This window comes from Amborella trichopoda, chromosome 10 (genome assembly GCF_054954075.1).
Source record: "Amborella trichopoda isolate Santa Cruz 75 chromosome 10, AtrichopodaSantaCruz75HAP2 v2.0, whole genome shotgun sequence".
Classification (NCBI taxonomy): Eukaryota; Viridiplantae; Streptophyta; class Magnoliopsida; order Amborellales; family Amborellaceae; genus Amborella; species Amborella trichopoda.
Genome location: NC_142345.1, coordinates 45,445,878 through 45,465,110, shown reverse-complemented (window position 1 = coordinate 45,465,110; position 19,233 = coordinate 45,445,878). Strand labels below are relative to the sequence as shown.

Here is a 19,233-nt window from a genome sequence, read left to right as displayed (position 1 = left end):
CAGTTTTCAAAGACCAAAAATATAGAATTTTTTGTTTTTGGAAAAATCCGAAATCTCTTGTTTTCGGTCTTTGAAAAACCGAAAACTCACTTTTAATTTCCAGTAAGTTACTGGAAAGTAATCAATTTTCGATTTTTAAAAAACCGAAAACTTAGTTTCAATTTTCAATAAGTTATAGAAAAGTAACCACCGGTTTTTCAAAAAACGAAAAATCTAGTCTTTTGGGTTTTTGAAAAACCGAAAATTGTCTCCTCTTTCACTCAAGTCTTTAGCCCGCTATTCAATTGAAAATCACAGTCCACAAGATTGACTTATCTAAAGACAAAATTATTATCAATTTCAGTGGCTAACATGTGTTATACTGTTGCAAATTAATTATTGAAATAGTATAGTTTGGCTAGTATTATTTTCAGTTAGAGCAAACTGCAATTGTTTGTGCAGATGATTCTTTCCTTTGAGCTCCCATTTGCGCTCATTCCACCTCTCAAATTTACAAGCAGCAACATAAAGATGGGACCCTATGCTAATTCAATGCTGGTGAGGTTTGTCTTGAGAAAATATAAAACTCTTCTCTTTCTATCATGCCAAGAATTTAATTTTTCAATTTTGGAAAAGAGATGGAAGGGTAAGAGTTTAAAAAAACTCACAGCTGCTGCTAACATCACTTTAGATCCTTTAGAGTTCCAAGATATGTGATAATATAATGGCAACTCATTTTAAGTTTATGACATGGATTTCCAAGATAAAGGGCCGTCACTTGGTGTGACACTAAAAAAAAGCTCAGGTAGCCAGCAAAAGCGTAGGTTCAAGTCCCGCATAAAAAATGTTAGGACCGTTTCTAACCCACCCCTCTCTGGACCCTGTGTAGGCGGGGGTCAGCACTGGGTTACAGACCTTACATGGATTTCCAAGATGTTTGATGTGAAGGATATGAGGCAGAAGAGTAATTTTGAACATTTTTAGAAAATCATAGATGATGATGCTACCACTTCCAAACAATAAGGTAGCAATTTCATTCCTAATGGAGGGAGTACAGTGCTACATAGGAAAACTAGAAAGGGGACAAGTATGGATAAAAAAGAAAGTCGTGCCCGGCAAGACTTTGGGTAATCAAACCTGATAGAGAGGCAAAATAAAGAAACATTGCAGCCCAAGAGAGTGGCGACGCATAGGGGAAAAATTTACCGCACAAGTAGAGAGAAAGGGTTTTTAGGAGATTTAGGTTTTTGAATAACCAAATTTAATTGATTTTTAATTTTTTTAAAATCTAAATTAGTTGAACTACTGTTTTGAAAATGGAAGGTGCTTAAATAATTTTTTAAAGAAATCGATTTTCGAAAAATCAAAAATAAGAAAAACTGCCTTTTTTAAATAAAACTGTTATGGAGTTGAAAAAACGAATATAAATGTAATAACGGATATATACATACTTTTTTCAAAAATTATTATTTGTAATTATTTATATTTATTTTTTTAATAAATTAATCGTCTCCATATTGTTAGCTATTATACATAGAGAAAAGATTAAATCCAAAATATATCTAAAAAATATATCAATAAAAGGGGATGGATATTCACATATGAGTCCTAGGAAAAATAAAAACTGTCCTTGTATAAGTGTGACTTTTTCTCTCTTCGTTTCCCTGTAATCTCTTACTATTTTTGTGCATCAATTTTTTGGGTGTAGTTTGCATAAGGTCGCGACTTTAAACAATCAAAGCACGGTACTAAGGTGAACCTCCAAATTTTATCAAAATTTTATAATGAGATGTATTTTTGGCATAAAAAACTTGTAAGATAGCATGAGTATCTATTTTAGTCTCTAATTATAAAATTTTAAAATGTAATATTAGGATTCGAATTTTTTATTTTTTATTTTTCATATCCATACATCTCAAGTGTGAAATGATCAAATTGAGGATTTTTCAATCTCAATGTTGAAATAATCAATTTGAAGATTTTCCACTATCAAAACAGCCTTTTCCAATAGATTTTTTAGGTGCACCTTAATTTTACAATTTAAGGTCGCAACATTATATAAATTTTTTCTCTATATTTCTCTTTCCATTTCAAAATTATGCAATTTTAAAGTTGTACGATCGAAGAAATATATAAAAAACTGGACTTTTAGTATAAGAAGGTATTCGTTTTGGATTTAGTATAAGAAGGTATTCGTTTTGGATTTATGGAATTTTTAACTTTTAGTATAAGAAGGTATTCGTTTTGGACTTATAGAATTTTAACTTTTAGGAGTGCGGGCTAAAGAAAAAAAATTAATATTTGAAAGTTATCGAGATGATGACTCTCTTGAAGTGCGTTTGCACACAAACCCCAACGCATGTTACTGATAGGTGTTCAAAGGGGAGTTCCAAGGGGCGGCAACTCACCCTCGTTAAAGATTAATAAAATCTCAAAAAAAATTATTGAAACATCTTCAACATATGATTTATAAATACATGTTTATATTGTTCATATGGTTTTTATGATGATTTGTTGACTTGTTTTTTTTCATGCTCGAATGCTTTATTTTCCCCTTTTAATTTTTTAAAATATTTATGCTCTAAATCAAAATTTTCAATAATTTATCTTTTATATTTTTTTTGGACTTTATTAGACTTTTAAAGATTTCTATTGCTCGTTTTATTTTTTGCTTAATTGCAAATTTTTTGCATTTCTTTTTGAATTTTCACCATTCCTCTGTTCTATACCGGACTAGTCCAAATCCTGTCGGACTTGCTGAGTTACTCGGGCCAGGGCCCAAGCAGATTTTAAAAACATTATTATTCTTCAATGCATTTGTTTAGATTGGTATAAATCATTAGACTATGATGCCCTATCTTATTTTCATGTGTTTTGTAATTACAGGTCTCATATTTATTATTTATCTGAATTGCCTTTCGAGCAAATATACAATATGCCGACACAATTACAGAGTTATTATTTAATTGGAGAGAGTACACATTTTCCTGGTCATGTTGAAGTTATTGACTTGAAGTCATTTGAGAGCAATGCACTATAATAGTCTTCTTTCAAAATAGATGCAACAGAAAAGGAAAAACAAAAATTGCAGCAAACATGCCCATACTATCCATGCAAACCAAATTGCCTAAGGGGATCCCAAAGGACATCCTCAACTTGAGAAATAACATGTTTAAATCTGTTCATACAAAAGGGAGAACCTTTTTTATATGCTCCAGCTCTATCCCTTAGTTTGCATGGAGGCCTCTATCTCCCCTGATAATCATGTTTAGGTAGAGGACACCAACCCCAAGTTGAATATTCAATGCTTTCTCTGTAAATATTATGAATGAATTTGCCTCGAAAGCCATATAATTAAGGAGACAATAAAATTTTAAAAAATAAAAATAAAAAATAAAAAAGGCTGTGTATATTTCATAAGGGTTCTGAGCACCTCTCCCCTCTTATGAGATGCTATGGACAATGTAACCTCAACTTCCATACAATTTCTCAGGTGTCATGTAGATACATCTATAAAATACAAAAAGATACATCAAGTGCAAATCACAATCACAGCCTTGCTGCAAAACTTCAGTAGTAATAAAGCAACCTTGATCATGCCCTTAATTAAATTTATTGGTGTCTCATATTTTTAAGTGCAATACATTTGTCTCCAGAAAATCATAGAAACTTTGGCTTGGTTAGCCATCTCATCAAGCCAACCTCAATGAAGACCCTAATGCCAATGAAAAACTCTCACGCCATTACTTTTGGGCCCTGAATGGAAGGCCCCAAGAGACTCCTTGCATTCATCCTTCCAGTTGCTCTCTTAATTCCCACTCTCATTTCCTAGACAATTTCTTTTTCATGCTACTTCCCTTTCTTTTGACAATACACAGTCTTAACTCCTGTTCACGACCATGAACCCGTTAAACAAAACTCTTCTTCGCCCGTCAAATTTAAGACAAAACTGCTAAAGGGCAGCAACTGCAATCATTGGACTAAAATATAAAGCAAATGGAGACAAAAGCAAGCACATGGAGAAGATAATCAGTGTTAACTGTATATCTTAAAAATTTCATTTTTCGTGCACAGTAATCAAATAACATTGATGTAACAAGTTGAATATTCATACATACATAAAATATCCATAACAACTTTACGACTATGAAAGAATCCACAATTATTATAAAGAGATACACACAATCCCTAAAAAACCAAAATGCAAAATTGTTACTGCAGATGTTTTGCTGAATTCTAGAATCCTAATTTCTCATTCCCAAACTCGCACGAATGACCAAAAGATCCAGTTTATTTCCTTACACCCCAGAGATAAATTTTAGCTGCAGTTATTAAGAAAAGGATGAAAAAATAGAAATAAGACAAATTTCATAGCGATGCTTGATCCAATAAATTTTGATGTCCCCAAAACTGCAATTTTTCATCTCTTAATATTGCTGTTCAAGAGATTTTATTCGATCTTTGCCAGTTTCAACACTGCAAATAAGAATGGTGTGATTGCAGACCAAATCATATGATAAAAAGTACTATTATTTTTGTTGTGAAACCCATTTAAATCTACTAAGAGGTCATACTCTAGAAACAACATCTCCAAAGCCCAAGTATCTTCCACAAATTAATTTGATATATGCGACGAGCTTTTCACTTTTGAATCCAGTCAACCAGCTCCACAAACAAAGCACTCAGCAGCAATAATGCTGATAAAGCATGGCTGAGGAAAAGAAATATTTTTTCCTACGGAGAGGGAACTCTCTTATGTCATTAACAAGGATTAAAAAGTGCCAGTGAAGCTAAGACACAGATTTCTTCAAGAGAGTGAAGGCCTCGATATTTCTTCAAGAGAGATAAAGCTCTGTATTCTCTTGTTGATGGTTAGCATGACAAAAAACATGAAAAAAAAGAAATTTAAGAAGATAAATTTTGTAAAACAACTAAAGGAAAAACTATGCTGAACTTCATCTCGAATGACAAAGACTAGGATACAAACATCGAGTCAGGTTGTATATTACTCTAATAGGTCATTGTTTTGAAAACATCTACAGCGGTGTCACACCCCAAGAATTTACAATACTGATATTCCTGAGATGTGGCAGTCAAAACATATATATACATCTCTTTTTAGGACAAATTTACAATGGCGAATTTTTAAAAAGTAACAAAAGAAAGTTTAAGCACAACTTCAATATCTTCCCAAAGTTGATCCTGACGAGCACTCAAATGAAACCGCAGTTATCCTGAAAAATGTTTATCATAGTTTGATGAGTTTGGCTACTCAGTAAATGATCGTCATAATCCTAAAAATAATCATGATTGAAAGATATCAATATTTTCCAAAATGAGATCTATTAACAGAAATGCATCAACAGTTTCACTTTCAATAAATGCATAATTAAGTATAATCCAAGTAATTGAAATGCTTATAACACTTTTAACGGCAGTGCATAATTCAAAGGATTTCACAAAATACCCTACTGGCGTCCCAAGTAGTTCACCTATATACCCCATCAGCGTCCTGATGGATCCACTTAATCCCTATCGGTGTCCCAGATAGATCCACTTAATCCCTGCAGGTCCACTTATACCTCACCGGCGTACCGGATGAGTCCACTTAATCCCTACTGGCGTCCCAGATAAGTCCACTTATACCTCACCGGCAAACCGGATGAGTCTACTTGCATACTTAAATTATTTCTAAATCTCTTTAAACATTCGAAAGCAGCAATATCATGTACTCAACATATCACTGAAATCATTAATATGAATTTCACTTAAACCATTAATTACAGTCACTCTCTATAACATTTCAAAAATAACCAATCAAATATTTTGAGCTCAAATTTAGAAAGGTAGCAGTTTGTAAAGGCATTCTAGCATAATTGCCAATTTAATATGTATAGAAAAAACTCTTATAGAAATTCAAGAATAAGGAATTATCACAATTTATGGGATATCAATCCACAAATAAACATTTCACAACAATACTATAATCAATTGCAAAAATGTCAATTTTTAAATAATAAGGCAGTCATTTGCACATGAATTTACAATGTCTAAATATTCAAAACAGTAGAAAGAAATATCACAATTTTACTAAAAGCAGAAATATCACATTTATTTCTAACAATAGACAAGAAAAATAAATAAATTTATTTTTCATAATTTACAGCATTCAAAATTTCTAACATCGATAAAATATCACAATTTTTATTAAACAAATTATTTTTCAGGAAGATGATGTCACTTACTCACAAATATTTAAGAGGGAGCTTCCGATAAAATTCGGCTCGAGAGAGGAGTTCACTGTGTTTCGACCAGAGAAAAAATCTCAAAAGTTTTCTAAAGTAGGAGTCTTCACCTCTCTGAATTTAAATTCTACTAACATATTATTTTATTCTTTTATTACGTTACAGGTGTAAGCGTTAGTTTACGCTTTAAACCCCTCAAGCTTTTATTACGTTACAGGTGTGAGCGTTAGTTTATGCTTTAAACACCTAAAGCCCACGTCCTTTAGTGGACGTGGCAAGAGCAAGGAAACACAAAGCTTTTAAGCGAAAAGCTTTGGAAAGTAGCGATGGTCCCTAAACACTATCATGTTCAAACGAATCATCATGTATTAAAAGTTTATTTTCTTTCTTTTTTTGTTTTTTTTTTTTTTTTTTTTTTTTTTTGAAAGTTTAGGATTGTTACAAGCGGCCTATATCGTATATTAACAGCAATTGAAGGGTAATGCAAATAATTAATCAATAATCAGAAGGACTCAATTATCAAAAGGGATAAATTCATTCTGAACCAGCCAATTACTGCCATAGGTAATCACTTTCAACTACCTTAACAGCATGATCAGATTATTATTTTTTTCTTGCTTCTTACCATTTACCTTGGATGGAGAAATGTCTAAATTTATTCAAAATCAAAATACACTGAGCCAATCGAACAGCATAAAGATTAACTTTAGAGGGGAAACATGTCATCTGCATTTGAGCTGTAAAATACATGGCTGCGTCTAACTCTCATTACAGCTTCAAAACCTTCGAGCATTGTGAGATGGGATAGTAATAAGAGACTGGTAAGAAACACAAGCATCTGTAGACTACAAAGGCCAGCAAAGGAGAACATGGTCCAAGAAAAAGAACTAGAAGGATGGATAGGGTACTAAATAATGAATAGCCTCTATTTTGAAGGACATTGAAGGCAGAGGAGTACCATTGAGCTTGAGGAGGGAACAAGCGCTTTCTACAAATCTCCATTAAACCTGTTCCCCACCTCAACAAAAGGTTCACAAACGAATTCCTCATCTTTTATGTGGCAAAGCCGAACAGAGGGGATGTGTTGCTGTTGCACTTTGAGACGTTCTTCACCTGAATCTCTCTTTAATAGGCTCACAATCCTTCACCCATCTCCCCAAGATGCAAGTCTTCAAGGGCAGTGAGGTATTAGCAGCCCTGAGGCAACCCCTACAATATGAAACCTGCAATGTACGGAGTTCTATCATTTTGGACTATGGGCAGTGAGGTATTGCAAGAATGATATTCGAAAGACCTAAAATGATTGATGCTTGGGATAGGGTTCACCGTAGTCTTACATGGAACTAGATATGCATAAGGATGTGAGGGGCATTCTGACACTAAATTACCGGGAATTATCACCTTTTCTGAAGTATTGTTTCCTATATTGTTGCTTGTTCCCAGAAGACTATGAGATTCCCCATTCAAAGTTGATTAGACTATAGAGAGGGATTCATAGAAAGAAAAAGAGGAATAACAGAGATGAAACATCATTTTGGATAGAGATGTGCGGAATTCTACCCTCAAATCTGATATTTTTCCAATTCCAAAATGTTCCAAACCACTCTTTCTCTAGTAATGAAAGACCAAGTTTTCATACCACATCGTGGACATGAAGGGCTTTGACCTTCCCAGTCTTACTGGTTTTTGCCATGTGAATCAAGCTCCGATCTAGCGACTCTTTAAAGCAATCATCGGATACTTCCATATTTGTTATTCATCTCTTTCCTTCAAGGAATCCCCCATCAGCCCATAGTCTAATCAACTTTGAACGGGAAATCTCACAGTCTTCTTAGAACAAGCAGCAATATAAAAAACAATACTTTATAAAAGGTGATAAATCCTGATAACTTAGTATCAGAATGCTCCTCACATCTTTATGCCTATCTAGTTTTCATGCAACACTACGGTAAACCCTATCCCAAGCATCAATCGTTTTGGGTTTCTGAAACGTCATTCTTCCAATGGCCACAATTGCAAGGGGGTACCCTCACATTCCTTAACAATGAGCCTCACAACTTCCTCCAATTTCAACAGACATGAGTTACCATTCTCCCCCCCAAAATAATACCTTCTTGCAAAAGAGAGACCATGCTTCTTATGTTGTTACTTGTTCTAGCCGATAGACTTTGCTCAATATGCACAATGGTGAAATGACTTCAAAAGTACGATATTTTATAGTGAATTTGCTTCCGTCATTGTGCACCACTCCCCACATATCCTCCTTCCACACATCATCTAACACCACAAGGCACCTATTGTCTTGTACATGTGCATATAGGTTTTTTTGCAAATGCCCTATTTCTTTTTCTCTACATGATGTTTATCGAATCCTCTTAAAATAGCATTCAAATTCTCTATTTTGTTGAATGATTGTGATATGGTAACCAATGAACAACGAACAAACAGTTTCTTAACAAATTCTTTTGGTAAGAATAGTTTCCCCTAATCCACCCATGCCTAAGATAGAGATTACCTTGAGTTGTTGGTCACAGTCTAGCAGCCATCCTTTCACTAATTTCACTTTCCCCTCAATTCCAACAACGTCTGCTTGCCAAAGCATTTGAAGGTTGAGCTTGTTCCTTCTCTTGCCAATGTCATCGACACGAGCTTTAATACTCTGTATCTTAGTTGCAACCCATGCTTGATGTGATGTTCCTTAGTAGAGGAAACACGTGAGATCAAACAGCCTGCAAATCCTCTCCTCCTCCTTCGCATACTTGCAATTTGGAGGAGGAATATGTCAAGGATATCCTCAGTACCGTAGGCCACATCTCGCACTTGTCCAACCCAAGTGCCCACCAATTGACCTGTCTCTCTTTTTTTATCAGCAATATTTAGGAACACTTTCATGCCTTTGAGCTCATCCTTGATCCACTGAATATCATCTTCCACTCCTAAAAGGATTTGCAGTTCAACTTCGAGGAATTTGTCTAGTTTCTGCAGCAAAAATGATACAAAATTGTCAACCATCTCTCTCTCTCTCTCTCTCTCTCTCTCTCAGAGCTTTGCTTTCTTATTGTGTAGAAGTTCTCAGATGCCAAGTCTTTGCCTTTCCTTAAAGCCAGCTTCTTATAGACATCAATGATGATGGTGAAAATTTGGACTGAGTAGGAAGGAGCAGAACATTTTCCATGAGTTGCATTGCTTTCCAGTTGTTATTCCTTGAATTTGCTCAGCATTGCCCACTCAATAAGCTTTGTCCCCACCTCAAATAGTGCATTCTAACTTTAAATGCTTCTGCACCACCTCAGGTAAGATAATGCAATGCACTTCAAATGAAGGCCATTGTTCATCTACTTTTGGTTAGAGTTATCCATTGTCAAATTAATTTTGTTACACTAAATCTTTGTTGAAGTAGTTTTGTAGGAAAAAAACCAATAAGATTCTTTATTTTTTAACAACATGGTCATAATCATCCTCAACCATTGGATGTGACATCGGACAATAAGTAATGTGCAATTGACCATGTTCAGAGTCAAATAAATCTTTTCGAACTTTCTGAGACACTTCAAGCCCCCTGATTTCACATTTCATGGCTAAGAATGATTGCGACCTTCTTGTACCATCTTGTAATATAAAATCCAATGTTAGAAAAGATGCAATTTTGGATTCAAACACATTCTCTTTTTAAAAATTCATTTAGAGAGTGATTGTGGATATAAACTTTTACAAGTCCATAATCTCAATCACCACGATCGTGAAATAAAAAGAAATGAAATGGATTTTGAGCTTCAAAAATAGATTATTTAGACTTTGTTTGTGGACCGCTCATTTTAATTCTTCATAGATCATCCAATTTGTACTACATTTTTTACCCGTAAAATCATGGATCTAAAGCGAAAATATATCAACAATAACCTAAGATGTGTTTAATGTCCTAAACTACAAAATAATTTTTTTGAAAGAAACAGCATTGAATAGGTGCGTGACTACAGACTTTCCATTGTGGTTCCTTCCTTGAAACATCTAAGATGCGCATGTCCCACCTCATATTATGCAGTGTACCCCAATGGCAACAATAAAGATGGAGGACATTGTTCATCCACTGTTGCTAAAGTTATACTCTCTTAAAGAAATTTTTTGTTGAAGGAATGCATTCTAGTGTGCTTCTTTGTTAAAGTAATATTAACACTGAGAGACACTAAATCATCTCTCTCTCTCTCTCACACACACACACTCAGAAGCATTAATAGGCTTCTTCATTAATTTTCTTTGGCCCTACGGCCAGCTATTGGTGAAAATTAGAAACTAGAAAATACCTTGTGGAAAATTTGGACCAATTATGCAATATTGATACCTTTCACATGAGATATTTAACTTTTTTATTTTATTTTTTAAACTTTTTATATGTTAATAGTGGAAATGGAGGGTCACATTCGAGATTTTTAACTTTGCATAGTAAATATGAAGGTACGAAAATGCTCCATGTTGTGATTACTTACGTGATCACTTACCGTATATCAATGTACTATCGCATTGCATATTTACGAAATTATTTACATGAACGATTATTTACATGAACGCTTATTGTATATCTACATACTCTCCATTGCATATTTACACAACTATTTGCATGATTGCTTATTTCATTTGTACGTCCATTGCACTTAATCCAACTAGTGTGAATTTAATGAAGCAACATATTTCCTTATATAAGACAACACCAGAACAACTAAGACTACAGTATTAACCAAAACAAGAGGAAGATTACCAGAAATGTTGCTGATCTTTAGAAATGTTGCTGATCTTTCAGAAGCAGAAGTAAATTTTGTTCCAACCACACTTGCAATAGCTGAACCACCATCACAAGACACAAATTACAAAAATTACCCATCTTCAAAAATTAAAAAAATTATCTAACGACTAAATTTCAGTTCAAATGTTTGAAGTCACATAGAAACACAGTTTTTTCCATATTTGAATATATTCTATCAAGCGTCATTCCTAATTGGATGGGGTTTCTATGAGCAAGCCCACTCATACTATACATATGCGGACCCCCTCTTAAATCATCTTAAAAAATGATTTCTTAATCTAAGATTTAAGAGATTCATGATCTAGGTTAAGATGATCATGAACATGAAAAAAAAATGATACTTAAAATGTGATTTCTTGGAAAAGATGGACATTGGTGAGTCAGCAGGCTCTTGCACCCACTGAATCATGAAGGACTTTTCCTTCCTAATTATTTGCATTCATTTGGTTAATAGCTTCAAAAGAAATAGAATATGAAGACAAATGTATTGCATTTAGCAGTATGAAAGACACCAAGAGGGTTTTTGTATTACTACAGTTTAAGTTAAGCAGCAAGACTGTGGTCAAGATCTGTAATTAATGCATGTAACTTTTTTTACATGTATCTACTTGACACTTCAGAAATTGTATGAAGGTTCAAGGTTACATGGTCTATAACATTTTGTTTTTTTTGGGTGGGTGGGGGGAGGGAATATGTGCTTTTTCTTTTTTCAGCTTTTGTACCATTAATTATAAGGTTTTTTTAACCAAATCCATTTATAGCATCTACAGAAGAAGCATTGATTCTTCAATCCCGGGTTGGTACCCTCTACCTAAATATGATTACCAGGGGAGATAAAGGCCCCTCGAAGCACAAAAATTGATACTGCAGGGAAGTAAGAAATTATTTGAACATGTTATGTCTCTAGGTCTATGAACTCCAATGACCTCCCCTTAAGCAAATTGTCAATCTGGTTTACTTGGATGGCATGGGTATGTTTGATGCGTTATTGGAAGCTCAAGGAGGTGTAGGAATGGGCTATCATTGGTAGCAAGCAGCTCCCTAGTTGCAGAGCATCAAGTATAAAAAATATATGGGAATTTAAAAGAACATAAAAAAAAAAGGCGAATGATACTGTGTATTTTTTATCTTGCCCTTTAATCTCAATATTGGTTTTTGATCAGATAATAACTAGCTAAAATCACAAGACTGTGTAAAGTAACAGAGGATAATTCCCCAAGTAAGAAATACACACGATATTTATAGTTAGATACCCAATAAATATATTAGGGAAAATATTTATCTTAAAGATATATTTTCTAAGAAAACTTCCACAACAGATATTTATTTGCTCAAGTCCAATCATATAAAAGTATTGCATAATAATATAACAAAGTCATTTATTTGATCGATATATTGTAATTCTTAATAGAATTTATTACTAAATTTTAGCAGAGAAAATAATTTGCTAACGTGAAACAATTTGCTCATATGAAACTGAATTACCATGAAAACAATTTACAGGGAATGTGATTCTCAAGCTTGTTTTTTCTCATGTAATCATTTTCTTATGTTTGGTAACTTACTTGTGGGGTGCACATGCAAGAGCAATCATCTCACTGTGACATTGTAACTTCTCGTGCTTAAACACAGATAAAAGGACATAATTTGCAGTCTCTCTTGCTTAGGACATAATTCTTAGTAGATACATAAACCAACTTCCTTAAGCTTAACATCGAATTTATTCAACATCATGAATATCTCTCTCTTTTTGGGTCAACAACCATAGGGACTGAAACTATGTCTGGTTTTTACAACATATCAAAAACTTTTAAAGCATCTTCTGTACACTACTAAATTTTGCATGCACATCAATCAAAATATTAGCCACAGAGGCTATGAAATGTCAGCCAAACTTAACCACATGGGCATGAACCGACTTCCTTTACCCTAGTGCCCTTATACTTGCACACCCATTAAAAAACACTCAAGTAAGTAAAATGGGTAGGTTCAAACCAGCAATTTGCATCTCCAAAAATTGTCTACAGGTGATCCATTCATCTCTAAAAAAAAACCAAACTGCAGCTTCTGATTGATTGATTTGAGAAAAACGAATGATCAAAATGGTCCCCAAGAGGCGTTTTATCACATGCTTTTTGGCATCAGAAAAAGATCCCATTTGGTGTACAATTTAGTTTATCAAGAAAATATCAGATTTTAACTTTGAAATTCAGAAAGTATGAGTGGAACAATGTACCTTTCTTCCATTAACACAATTGGGTGCATCTCTTGAGAAATTTGGAGTTGGTGTCAGCATCAATGGGCATGTCTATTAGGTCAAGAATGTGGAGATTTTGGGCTGAAGACTTGCTTTTAGAAGAAGGCGTTTGGGTTCAAAGTTCAATTATAGAGAGCTAAAGGTCACTATGACTCTGTTTCAGAGGTGCCCATGGTCTGAGAGAGAAGGAAGAGGTGGAGCTGCAGAAAATTAGGGCTCTAAGGTTTGGTTTGTTAGAGCTCCATTGGAGCCATATGGGGGTTTTGACGAAAGGTACGTTGTGAAGGAGGATATTTATATATATATATATATATATATATATGGAAAATTGTTTGGTGCGGCCTGCGCAATCTACACCGTCCTCCGAATAAAATAATTGCCATCCTAAACAATTGCCACCTTAATTCTCTAAAAAAACTAAAAACACCGGTTCAAATATTTTCTCTAAAAAAAAAATCATTTTTAGCTTTTTAAATTTTTTTATTTTTATAGATTAATAATCTTTATGTTAAAATTTATATATTTCCTAAAAATTAAGATCAATTTCATTTCAAAAATAAATTATTAAGGGTCCTCCATTTCTACAGGTGAGTCCATTGACTCATAACAACGGTGTTATACCACTAGCTGATAGCTACTACATTAGCCCAATCACAATTAGATCATTTACTTTTAATGTAATAAGGTCAGAATTACTCTTGTCCGTCAATTTTCAAATTAAATAGTTTAAGGGTATCATTGACTAAACTCAAAGATTAAAAAAACTTTATCGAACATCATAAAACATTTCGATCCATTCAATTTGATATCTAATGCCTAGGAATAATTATGATCTTCTTGTAATAAAGATAAATAATTTCATAACATACAATCACATATAATATAGGGGAATCATGTTATGGTTATAATACAATATAATGAAACAATCTTAAAAAACCATGTTATAGTATTTTTTTAATCTCAACTACTAACTATACACTCTTTTTGTTCTTATAAACAATTACAAAAAATCCAAAACTCAAAGCATACTTTAAAAACTATTTAGCTCAATTAAATATGTTGTTTATTTTGGTGAGACACTTAAATCTAAGCCGTAAAAGGATTTTTCTTCCTTTCCAAATTTTGTGATGACTTTATTCTTATTAGATGAGCAAAGTTAAAAAAATGAAAAATTGATTTTCAGTTTGTAAATACCTAAATCTTGAAATTCACCAAATGGATAGTATAGATTCAGTGTTGGAAGGCGACTCGTTTTGAGCATATCTAAGGTGAAAAATGAATTTTAGTTTTTTTAATATTGATTATTGTGATGAAGAGAGGGGTGTGTGCAATTTTTGGTGTCATACAAATACCGCAAACATGATTTTCTAAAAGTGTGATTTCTAAAGTAGATCCAAACACCTATATCGTAATTCTTAAATAAATCAAAAAATTTAATATAAAAAAATTCCTCGTAATCATTTACCTGGGGGAGTAATTGCAAAAATATTGAAATAAACCCAAAGTTGGCCACAAAGCTACAAGACTGCAAGATATTGAAATGAAAAATATGTTATTAAAATATGTCAACTTCATAAGAAGCCCTCTTATGGTGTTGGAGCATAGGGCTCTCTCTTGTGCAAGCCGTTGTCTTCCACCTTGCAATTATTGTCATCGCGGAAATAATAATAATAATAATAACAACTTAAGTTTTTCAAAATTTATTTGATGGCCTAGTCAGATCTTAAATTATTTGTTTCTCGACTCATATTTTTTGCCAAAAGATCTCATGTTCCCTCTGGAGCGTATTGTCCATTTACTCTCTTGGGTTATGAGATCCCAAATTCCGAGAATGAGCATCATCAAACCCACAGACTAGCTTCAAAAAAGAAAAATATCAAATTGCCCTCTCTATAACTTGATAACAATGATGCCTCAAGATTGACCTTTGCCTACTTAATTTTTCGAGGGTTAGATCTAAGTCTTAGAGAACCGAAAAATTAAATTTTGTCTTTTAAATATAATCATCTAATTCTTAGGTGGTTCTCAAAATTTCAAATTAAAAAAAAGTCTTCCGAATAAAGTTTTTTGTTTGCGAAATAGACAGACAGTGCTTCGATAGGAGTCTGGTATATACACTCCACCCTTTTTCTTTAGGGATTGTCTACAAAGATACCATTTATCTTTTGTACACGAAGTTCGCCATCATTCTTGTCACTTGAATTTCAAAATGGGTACCTGTGAGAGTGTTATTAAATAGACAAAAAAAGAAAAAATTAAAAAAAAAATCTTGGACCTCACCCCAAACCATCCAAAAGGTAAATGGTATGTATTCGTAGACAATCACTTTTCTCTATGCCTTGATTCTGGAATGTGAACGCTAGAAACTGACTTTCTCAAAATACCCAATATTTCTAGAAAACTTTTATTTTTCGTATTTACTTCTAGGGAAATCAATGTTAGTGTTTGTTTATTTCAGTAATATTTAAAAATTATCTCTAAATTTTCTAATTGTCTATTTTTCATTTCTTTTCTTTTTTTAAAAATATGTCATTGGTACAAAACATCAAAATAAAGGGATATTAACAAAGGGAAACTATGTTCTCGGGCCGTGGTTTTATAAAGCCACCTTTGTTGGGAAATATAATTCCACTGCTGGTAAATCTCTAAATTGATCATTTTGATATTGAAAATCATGGATATAAATCTCCAAAATTATCATTTTGATCTTGAAAATCATGGAGATGAATAAAAAAAAGAATTTCAAGCCTTAAACATGGTTTATACTACAACACACTTTTTAATAGTCTTAATAGCTCCATTAAATATTTACTAGTCCATAGATCTTCACCATTATAGGAGCTTCAAATTCCATTGACAAAGATAACAAAATTAAAAAGAAAAAGAAAATAGAGTTGACTGGCTTAGCCCTATCATGGCCAGGCTCTCGGGTTTTGTGGCCCAAGCCCTAGCCGCCCAACATACTATCATCCCTAGCCACCACCTCCATATATTTTCCAAGATCACCAGCACATGAATTCTATTTTCTCAATTCATACACCATCCTCTACATTTTTCACCAGTTTATCATAATCTACTACGCTCATCTGAGAGCCAAGAAAACCATTTGCTTTGGCATATTTGAAGGGTCTTTGTAATATCAAATTTTTGGGATCTAATTTAAATTTATTATCCTATGTCATAAAAGCATGGATACATGTCTCAACAACATCTGATGTTAATACAAGTCCGAGAGACCCAACCCCAAAGTTAGCCTTCCGGATACATATATGATTTAGATAAAAGGGGAGGCGGAATTTTAGGTGACATGAATAACCTTTTATAAGAGATTTCTATAATAAAATATTAATAAAAAACGTCTAAATTTCTAAAATGTCAAATATAATTCTTACTCTTAATAGTTGACGCATGCCACGTACTGCAGACATGTACATCTATGTTACACATGTATTTTGCAAAAGTAAAAAAAAAAGATATTGAATACCTAATCACCACTATGACAATTCAAAATATCAATGGTATATATCCTATCCTAGAGCATCAATTATTATTTTTAGGCTAATCCAAGGTGCATATTCTATTAATATTTTTAGGTTGTTTGCAAGATCGAAAAACTCGGATCCCCCAAGGTTTAGAGTCCTAATTAAGGTTTTGCCCGAGGGAACTCATGTACAATTTCTTCTTCAATAGCACATAACATGGTTATTTATTTATTAAGGAAATTATTACATATTTGGAAGGAGAGTGCATGTAGCATGCTCTTAATGGGAGCATAATGTAAAATAACTCCCTCGGGCAAAATAACTACTTGGGTTTTATTTTATTTTTGAGTCCAAGTTTGAGATCCATCTCAATATCACTAAATGATTATTATCAAATAAAAATATTGGGATTTTGACTTCTTGAACATCTAGATCTTTCCCTCCAAGTAGTGGATGGCTTTGAGAAATTTAAAGAGTGCTTTTTTTTTTTTTGGTGAGGTTGGTCCCTAGTTCTAAAGATTGCATCCTAACATTTGGAATCTAAAAAAAAGTGTGGTTATATAAAACATTAACCTTAAGCAATAAAAGTAAGGCACGCCTCCAAATTGTGTCATAAAATGTAGTTTTGATCCTAGAAACCTTTGTGTAAATACTTGAGAATCTTGTAGATTTGTAAATACATGAGAATTTTGAAAATGGACAGTCCAGATAATGTGTTACACTATTTACATTATTTGAAATCATTTTTTTTATGCCCATATATCTCAAGGTTAAGATAATCAATTGGAGGGTTTTCTGGTATCGAAACAATATCTTTTGATGGATTTTTGAGGTACGCCTTGCTACTACAATATAATGTTCGTATCTTGTATAAAACTTTTAATTACCAAAAAAAAGCCTTATATGAACTTTTTCCTCGAAAAAATATTACTAGTTAGTTTTGTCTGAGGGAGTAGATGGACAATATACTCCCCCTGAAGTAGAAAATCTTTGGGCTTAGAAGAATATACGAAGCACCCACGAGGCAAGGCCATCAGCCCTTCGAACAGTGGTACTGTCCATGTTGAGATGACAAGGAATCACAAGTAAGCATGATTTCTGCACAATCATTTTATCTTTTAATTCTCATACTCCACTTTCAACATTCCATGAACTTTCTATAAGGCAAAGGTTTTATGAAAATAAAATAAATCTCATCTCAAGTCCTCATCAGGAAAACACTTTCGGCTACAGAAATCTCCATGATGGTTCTAAAATCAATTTCCAACACCAACAATAAAATTTGGAACTAAAAAAATGGTACATATCTTGCGGATATGTGAATAATTACTTTAGGGCGAAATAGATGGTTTAAATAATTTGTTATGATATTAAGGAGCTTGAAATCCTAATTTTTTTTCACTACTATAATGTTGAAGCTGAGATAATCGATGTAAAGCTTCTCTAATGCTTTAATTGCAATTTTTCATGCGTTATGAGGTGAAGGTTTACTTATTTTGAGATGGCTGGATCAAACAATTTTCCTTTATTGAGTTTCCTAATATTTGTTCATAGTTATTATTCAAAAGACACATTGAGTGCCCCCCAAAATAAAAAAGCCTTATAAATAATATTGCTTTTCTGTTGTTTTGACTAAAATCGTTTCACAAAAGCAAAAAAACTTTTTTTTTTTTTTTAATGGAGTAGAAATATAACTTGAGATGTAGCATTGCTAAAATCAATGGCTAACCAGTCAATTCCATGTCCAATTCATAGAAATCCTCTGTTTGATTTAAGGCAAATGTATATGACACAGTACCGAGGGGCATCCACCCTCAGTTGCTAATAGTAAACTGTGGAGATTAATTACATCCAAGGAAATACGCAGCAACAAATACTTGGTACCCATGTGATGCACCAAGTTCCATACACCTATATTGAGTAGTGCTGATGTTATGCTTTCTCTTATTTTACCCAAAACCTATGTTATTTGAGGGCATGTTTGGTTGACGTGAAAATATTTTTCGAGAAATATTTTCACTTGAAAAAATTTCCTCATGTGGTTAGCTGTGAGAATAATTTCATACTAATTAGTTGTCAATTGATATGAAAAGATGCATTAGGATTAATTGGTGTGAAATTATTAACTAACTATATGGTGGAATTCTTTCACGTAAAAATATTTCTCAATAAATATTTGTACATGAAACAAACATGCCCTAGATAAAAATAAGACTCTGTGATTTAGACGCATCTCATACGTTTATGCTTAGTTCACCCTTCCAAAATTCATCTTGGAAATGGATTTTGAATCCAAAATTTGCAGACCTATCATATAGACTATCATAATTATATGTAGACTATCGTTGAAAAAAATAAACTCTACGCTACCTTTACTTTGTAGCCCTTAAATCTCTTAATTTGATTATTAAAAGTTCATTAGAACTGCACCATTTTTTTGAGCTCAAAATTAATAAATATGAGGTGAAAATA

General features: G+C 33.1%; 1 long non-coding RNA gene across 5 annotated transcripts; it reads right to left on the bottom strand.

Annotated features, from left to right (window-relative positions):
* Positions 1-3,435: 3,435 nt before the first annotated feature.
* LOC18447401 (uncharacterized) lies at positions 3,436-13,566 on the bottom strand. Of its 5 annotated transcripts, none has more exons than XR_016042378.1 (5): positions 13,259-13,562; positions 10,978-11,058; positions 8,740-9,203; positions 7,183-7,447; positions 3,436-3,866 (listed from the first exon to the last, which is right to left on the bottom strand). It is a non-coding gene; the product is annotated as an uncharacterized LOC18447401 (long non-coding RNA). The 5 variants fall into 5 exon arrangements; XR_016042377.1 differs by lacking the exon at positions 3,436-3,866 and adding an exon at positions 4,955-5,213; XR_016042379.1 differs by lacking the exon at positions 7,183-7,447 and having other exon boundaries at positions 3,436-3,945.
* Positions 13,567-19,233: the final 5,667 nt, after the last annotated feature.